The 7894-nt window shown below is 40.5% G+C and overlaps 1 long non-coding RNA gene across 1 annotated transcript; it reads right to left on the bottom strand.

Moving 5' to 3' along the window:
* Positions 1-638: 638 nt before the first annotated feature.
* LOC126003654 (uncharacterized) lies at positions 639-6465 on the bottom strand. Its single transcript, XR_007493823.1, has 3 exons — positions 6437-6465; positions 1908-1979; positions 639-703 (listed from the first exon to the last, which is right to left on the bottom strand). It is a non-coding gene; the product is annotated as an uncharacterized LOC126003654 (long non-coding RNA).
* Positions 6466-7894: the final 1429 nt, after the last annotated feature.

The raw sequence follows: 7894 nt of genomic DNA, 5'->3' as shown, positions 1-7894 counted from the left end.
GAAATTCACATGGCAGTCTCATGACAATTTACATAAAAAACTACCATATCACTCAGGAATTCATAAGGTTCTCTGTACCTAACAAGTTAAAAATATCTATTCCCAGTCAATAAAAAACCTCCACATAACTTTAATATACAGCCATATTCAAATCTATCAATTAATGAATGCAAAGACAAAAGTGTATATCATGCATTCTAGAATATATAACGATGCTCTGCTGTGGGCTATGTGAATAAATCTTTAAGACAATAATGCAGAATGAAAGGCATTGAGATGAAATTAGATGATTTCATTTAGATAAAATGCCAGAACAAGCAAATGCATACAGACAGAAAGTACATTCGTGTTTGCCTGGGGTCAAAGAAGGAGGAAATGACTGCTAATGGACATATTTCTTTGGGGGTGATGAAAATATTTTGGAATGACATAGTGATACTGCTCGCACAACTTGGAGAATATACAAAAAAAAATCCCTCTGAACTGTATATTTGAAAAGAATGAATTTTATGCTGTATGAATTATCACTCAAAAAATTCTTGTTTAATTTACATCTTGAAAAAAAAATTGCTAAACCACAATCGTTTACAACTTACCAAAGACAGGCTTTCCCCCTTCTGCTTTATTTGGCATCAAAAAAGTTTCCATGCAGATCCTTGAAGGAGGGAAAATCATTTTTCATCCTTTCCATGACATCACAGACCTTTGGGATCGCAGAATTACCAGCAGAAAGTTTCTTGTTAGTTTACCTTGAAAGAGTATTGGGCTGACTTAAAACTGCCTCCTTTTGATGCAAATCCACCCACTTCTTATTCAAACTAAGAGCTCCCCCTCCCTTTAGCAAATACACTCAAAGTAGATAAAGCTTCAAGGTTCCTGAAATCTCTTTAATTTTCAGCTTTCTCTTATATTTTGACATCTCAAATTTCTAACCACCTTCAATTTTTTTCCTAACAAAAGTATTTTCAGTCATTTTCAGTGTGAAGCTTTTTCCATGTATCTTAACTATACATTTAACATGAATATTATACCTTTCCATTTCAAGTTAAAATTAACTCTGGACAACTAGACAGACAAAGATAACCTCAAATAGTTCACTTACTTTAAAGTAATTTCAGAATTACTTGTAACTTAGAGTGATCAAAACAGATATTAAAGGTCTAAACAGCACATTCAACTCCAATTAAAACTTTATTTCAAAAAATAAATAATCATTTGGGGGAGGGAGTCTGATTTTAAAAAATTTGGGGTGGATAACTTGTTCTTAGGTATCAAAGCTCTTTATAAACTAAAGCAAGGGGCAGAAGCGATAGCACAGAGGGTAGGGCATTTTCCCTGCATGTGACCAACCAGGGTTTGATCCCCAGCATCCCTTATGGTCCCCTGAACCTGCCAGGAGTGATTTCTGAAGCAGAGCCAGGAGTAATCCTTGAGTGCTGCTGGGTGTGACCCAAAATCAAAAATAAAAATATAAAACTAAAGTGAATAACAAGCACAAAGTAATCTTTATTACTCTAAGGAAAGATGCAGAAATCAATAAAAGTATAGCCCAGAAACATATGGAAACATATATAAAAACTTGATTTATAAAACTTAAAGATCACTGAAAGGAAAAAAACAGCATCAATAAATGATATTAAGGGAAAATGATCCATATGGAAAAAAAAGGTAAGACTAGATCTCCACTGTTCACCCACAAAAATAAATTTCATGCAGATTAAGAAAAATGTTTATGAAAGACAGTTTTAAACCTTTCACAGGAAAATACTGGACTCTAGTCTTTGGGCAAAATTTTAACAAGATGCTTAAAAAGAATAAGGAACAGACTGTCACATACAATTCTATTAAACTAATGGATGTGTCATTCTAAAACTCTAATAAAGAAAGTAAAACAACACTCTACTTACTGATAAAAACGTAGCTGCCACACGCATAATTGACATAGGATTTGCTCACAGGATATATTTATTGAGAAACATCTACAAATCAATTTAAAAAATACAAAAAATTTCAAAAAACAGACAAAAGTTATAAACATCCTACTATGAAAACTATACGGAGCTCAATATCATAAGGACTTAGGAAAGGTCAAAGGAAATCTCAATGAAGTACGATTGTTCAAAAGAAAAGGAGCCCAGAAAACTAGAAATGTTGAACAAATGTCCAACTGAGGAAGGGAACACTGAGGAAGGGAACACTACAAGCCCTCAACACCCTGACAGAACCATTTTATAAAATAGTTATTTAGAAAAATACAGAAGTACCACCTGCAAAAAGCACAGGAAATTCTGGACACAGAACACACAGAGACATGATCAGAGGATCAGAAAAAGAAAGAAAAAAAAACACTGCCCCCCCCCCCGCTAAAAAGAAACAAAACAAAAAAAAAACCAGTTTCTAATGGCTTAAAGATAAAAAATTAAATTAGAAAATAAAAAGGACTGAAAACACTTCAGATAGCCATTGATACAAGAGTGCTGGTAAACAGTAGTTAAATCATAGGAGGAAATAACAAACAGCTATAAAAGGAAACAACCAATCCACTGAGATGAATCGCACAAATATAATGTGCTGTTGTGACACACACACACACACACACACATGCCACATAACAAAATTCATGGAATAGATAAAACTAAACAATATAATAACTAGGAATAATTGTTACATACTGTCAAACTAGACAGAAAATCAAGGCATACATATGGAAAGAGAAAGTGAACATCTCAGAGAAAGTCATAATCAGGGCTGCAAAAACACTATTATGTTCGATATCTAAAATATTATTTAAGTACACGGGGATTCATTTTTATTGATGCAGTAAAAGTATCATGTGAAGATATCAAAATACTATTTTTACACACATAAAATCATTTCTAATTTAAAAATTAAGTAAGGGCCAGAAAAGGACAGATACATACAAAGATTTTTAGAAAAATAAAAGACAAAATAAAATAAATAATAAAAAGGAAACAGAAAGTTAGTACAGCAGGTAGGGAGGGTGTTTGTCTTGCAGGCCAGTTTCCAGCCCCCTTTGTGGTTCCCTGAGCACTTCAGGAGTGATCCCTGAGTGCAAACCAAAAGAAAGTTCAGAGCATAGCCAGGTATGTCCCCAAAACTCAAAAAATAAATAAGCAATTGAGAGGTGGTAGAAAATATGACCACTACAAAAAATTATAAAGAAAATAAAAAATATTAATGCCCTACACCCACACTGTGAAATGACAGGACTTATACGATATATATATATGTAAGATATAAATATGTTTAATAGTGTGTTTTCATCTAAATTTTTTATAGGATTTACACCTAACATTACTGACTTAGGGACCACTTCAATACTAGCTTGACAAAGTCAGAGTCACTGGAGTCACCTTGGCAATGCTCAGGGGCCACAGGGTCAAAACTGGGGATGTTAAGGGAAGAGATGGCAAATTAAACTTGGAGCCTCCCACATGTTAGGCATGTGCTCTACCACTAAGCCATATCTCTGCCTCCAAGCTATTCACTATTTTTTATAGCTTTATTGAGGTATAATTGACTTACAGTAAACTGCATATATTTAAAATAAACTATTTAAGTGAGTCATACATATTTATACATTGGTGAAGGCATCATCACAATCCAGAAACCAAATATAGCCATCACCCCCAACCATTTCCTTATACCCCTTTTTAGTTCATCTCTCCTTGATTTCCTTTGCTCCCATTCATTTAACTACGGTCTGTGTTCTGTTAGACAACTTTGCATTTTCTACAGTTTTCTCCATTACACTTTGGGAACTATTTTTTGCGGTTAATTTAGCAGGAACTTTAGCAGAAACTACCAACAAGTTTTCCCAAGCAGCTGCTCCAAGATACAAGTCAACCGGTAAAGTATGAAACTTAGTTACTTCATCTCCTTATCAGCCCTGAACTGTGGGCCATTTCCATTTCAGCCATTTTTTTCTTAACCCTATGAAAAATACCCAGAAAACCAGTGGTCTGAACAACTAAGAAAAATAAACCTTCCAGTGAAGAGTAAAATAAAAACTCAATTTAGTCTATCATAGCATTTCCCCCTGAAAGCATAATAATTGTCCGTTTTAACTGCAGTCAAAATATCTGATTTCTGCATAATATTTTTAGAAGACTCACTGAGAATATACATGGAGGAAAAACACCCACAGCTTAAACCAAACTGGCAGTATCACAACTAAAGTTTTCTGAAGAAATTCGATCTAACACAGCTTATTAACATTGAGAAAACCTGAACCCAGTAGTCCAAATTACCACTAAAATAGTGTCCGTAGATGGCAAAAAGTGAAATCCTTTCTTCAGGATAGTATTCAACATGCTAAGCTATTTGCTTTCAGTCTCTGTTGCTAACAAAGATATTCCAGGTCCTCGCAGTCTCTTCAATCTCTCCCCTTAACTCTTCCCTTGCCTTTTCCAAGCATTGTTTCTTTTTTCTTTTTTTTCTCCAAGCATTGTTTCTTAAAAGAAGAATTCTTGATTCCATCATCTCGGCCTACTCCCCAAACTCCTTCAAATGGGGCTCAGATCTGAGTCTTTTTTCTAAATGATGTTGAGGTCCATGACCCCTCCTCGCCCTCCTAACCAACTAACAAAACCCTTGGGGCCTTTATTCAGTTGCTATCTCCATGGGATTCAGCTAGACTTTTCTCCTCAGTAAAGCCCTTTCTGCTCCTGCTTTCTGTGGCCCCACCGTCTGCCAGCTTTCTTCCTTCCTCCTTGAAAGTGTTTCCTCCCTCTCCTTGCATGCCAGTTTGAAGAAGAGGACCTTCCACTTGAGTGATTTCTCCACCCTCACAGGACTCACGACCCCAAATTCCTGACGCTTTCAACATGGACAATTCCTTCCCAGCTCCAAAAAGACCCAGGTCTGCTCTAAATACTATATGTCTAACAGGAACCACAAATTCATCTCTCTCACTGTTGAGTTTTATGCAGTACATGATTATCATTTAAGTGGATCCAATTAAATAGCATCATTTTTTTCTTAAGGAGTTTAAAAAAAAGGAGAGAGATTTTTAAAGATATGGGGCAATTTCCAGCAGTTCTGGGCGGGCCATCTTGCCAGGGATGGAACTCGGGGCGGACACGTGCCAGGCATGTACTCTGCTACTTGAGTAATATTCTGGCCCTGTAAGAAAACCAAAGCTTTTCTTCCAACCATTAGGAAGGGAGCTACTACTCACTAGCAAAACAAAACCCAAACTCACACACAGACAAACTCCAAATGCAATAACGACCTCACCCCCAAAAGCCAAGATCCTGGAATCCCAGCTCTCAAATGCAATATTAACATTTCCTTTCAGGAAAAAAAAAAAAAAAAGAGGCTGTTTTCCTACAGCAAAATAGCAAATGCATATGTCAAACATAAACAAGAGTTTTCTGTGGTTGTTAATTCACCCTATTTCTCCAGCAATTTCTCTGAGTATCACCCCAAAATTACACTATTAACTGCCTGCGAAGCGTGAGCAGCCAAACAATCTTCTAAGTGGGGAAAAAAATAACAACTTTTAACGTGCTGATTTTCATTCTCCCCGAGGAATCAACCTGTTCCAGGCCTCTATCTGCAAGTCTCTGGGGGAGCGGGGGAGCTCCCTTTACTTCTAACTGATCCATGAAGCTCCGGGGAGCAGAAACAGCAGCCTGCGAAGCGCAAAACACAATTCCAATTTCCCCGAGAAGCAGAGGAAAGCAGGGAAACACTTTGCCACCCCTTGGACATAAGGTGGTGGTGATGTGGGAGAAGTGGCAAATACTGCACAGATCACAACTAATCCATCAGCCCTAACCCATTGAGGTTTCTCTGCTCGGCGGTGGGCAGCAAGAGGGGGTACGCAGCAGGCCTGCCCGGGGGGATTCGGGGCTCCCTTCCTTGGCCCCCAGGATACTTGCCAAGCGCCCCCCATTCATTGCATCCCCGAGAACCCTGCTTGGAGACCAGCCTCGTCCCCCCTCCTCCAGCAGCACACTCAGCCTGTTCCCTTAGGGCCACTCACTGCCCTCCAGGCTCCAGCGATCGCGGCCGTCGAGGCTCCCCAAAATCTTCCTGCGGCCGCTGGGGACTAAATAGTTTGGAAAGAACCTGCCGGATCCACAATCTCGGTGGCATGGACAACAGCATCATCATGATCATCATTTTAAAGTCAAAGACAGAGAGAGTCGTGCATCCCATACAAGACAGGATCTCCGGTGCCCAGCCCCGCTCTAAAGGGTCCAGGGGGGTTACGTGGATCGCCCCACCCCGCGACTTCCCACACCACGGTACCCCAAAAACCCTCCTGGACCTCCACCTGCAAAGAGAGAGCGGGATGCAAGAAGCGCTCGCGACAGCACACCTGAGCCCCTTGCTCCCTTCCCGTCGCGGCTCCAGGGGGAGTCGTGTCGCGTCGTTTACGGGGTGCCCGGTGACCCCAGCCGGTTACCTGCCAGCACCGGGGCAGCGGGCCCTGCGCCCGGCTCGACTCACCTCCAGCCGCGCCGAGGCCACGCCCCCTGGTGGGCACGCCCCGGGAGGTGAGCCCCGAGGGGCGGGGCGGCCGTGACGTCAGCCGCGCACCTGTGCGCATTGCCCCTGCGCACTCCTTTCCCCCTCTCTCGTCTAGGGTTCCCTGGGAAAGTCTGAAACTGCATGGAAACAATGTCGCTGCGGGATGTTGAGATTAGTAAAGGAGCTAGGGGCCGGAGAGGTGGCGCAAGCAGTGGGCCTCAAACTATGGCCCGCGGGCCACATATTGTATTTGTATCTGTTTTGTTTCTACATTGCAAAATAAGATATATGCAGTGTGCATAAGAATTCCTTCATAAGTTTTGTTTTTACTATAGTCAGACCCTCCAATGGGCTGAGGGACAGTGAACTGGCCCCCTGTTTAAAAAGTTTGAGGACCCCTGGAGGCCTTGCAAGCGTTAGCCTTGGAAGGATCGCGGTTCCATTTCCCGGACACCCATATGGTTCCCCCAAGCCAGGAGCGATTTCCTAGTGCAGAGCCAGGAGTAACCCCTGAGCATCACTGGGTGTGGCCCAAAAAAACAAAAAAAAGGAAAGGAAGGAAAGGAAAAAAAGGAAAAAGGGAAAGAAAGAAAGAAAGAAAGAAAGAAAGAAAGAAAGAAAGAAAGAAAGAAAGAAAGAAAGAAAGAAAGAAAGAAAGAAAGAAAGAAAGAAAGAAAGAAAGAAAGAGAGAAAGAGAGAGAGAAAGAAAGAAAGAAAGAAAGAAAGAAAGAAAGAAAGAAAGAAAGAAAGAAAGAAAGAAAGAAAGAAAGAAAGAGAGAGAGAGAGAGAGAGAAAGAAAGAAAGAAAGAAAGAAAGAAAGAGAGAGAGAAAGAAAAAGAAAGAAAGAAAGAAAGAAAAAAAAAGAAAAGAAAGAAAGAAAGAAAGAAAGAAAGAAAGAAGAAAGGAAAGAAAGGAGGAAGGAAGGAAAGAAAGAAGATAACAGGTAGAACTAGGGTAAAGGGCCTAATGAACCTCTCTTTAATAGAAAAAAGCTGCCTTTTTTTTTTAGCACGGATAGATATAGGGGTTATGCTCCTACCTTGCTGCCCACCGACCCTGGTTGGACCCCCGAGCACCAGCTTTGCACCCCCCCCCAAGTATTGCCAGGAGTGAGCACTGCTCCGTTTGGTCCTTAAACAAACAAAAGATGCCATTCTTGCCAGAGAACTCTCTGCACCCTTTTCTTGGAAATGGAGACTTTTTCTGTATTACCTGTAAGTTTATCTGCTAATGATGAATTCTGAGAATCAGCCCCATCTTTTCTTCCCTTTTGTGTTCGACTTCTACAGTGGCTTGGCTAGCAAGTAGGTATGTTGGACAGGATCTTACAGGCGCCCGCCACAACGCTGGCTGGAAGTCCCTTCAGTGCCCTGGCAGCGGCTTGTCTGACCCT

Source organism: Suncus etruscus, chromosome 3 (genome assembly GCF_024139225.1).
Source record: "Suncus etruscus isolate mSunEtr1 chromosome 3, mSunEtr1.pri.cur, whole genome shotgun sequence".
NCBI lineage: Eukaryota > Metazoa > Chordata > Mammalia > Eulipotyphla > Soricidae > Suncus > Suncus etruscus.
This window is presented reverse-complemented; position numbering and strand designations above follow the sequence as displayed.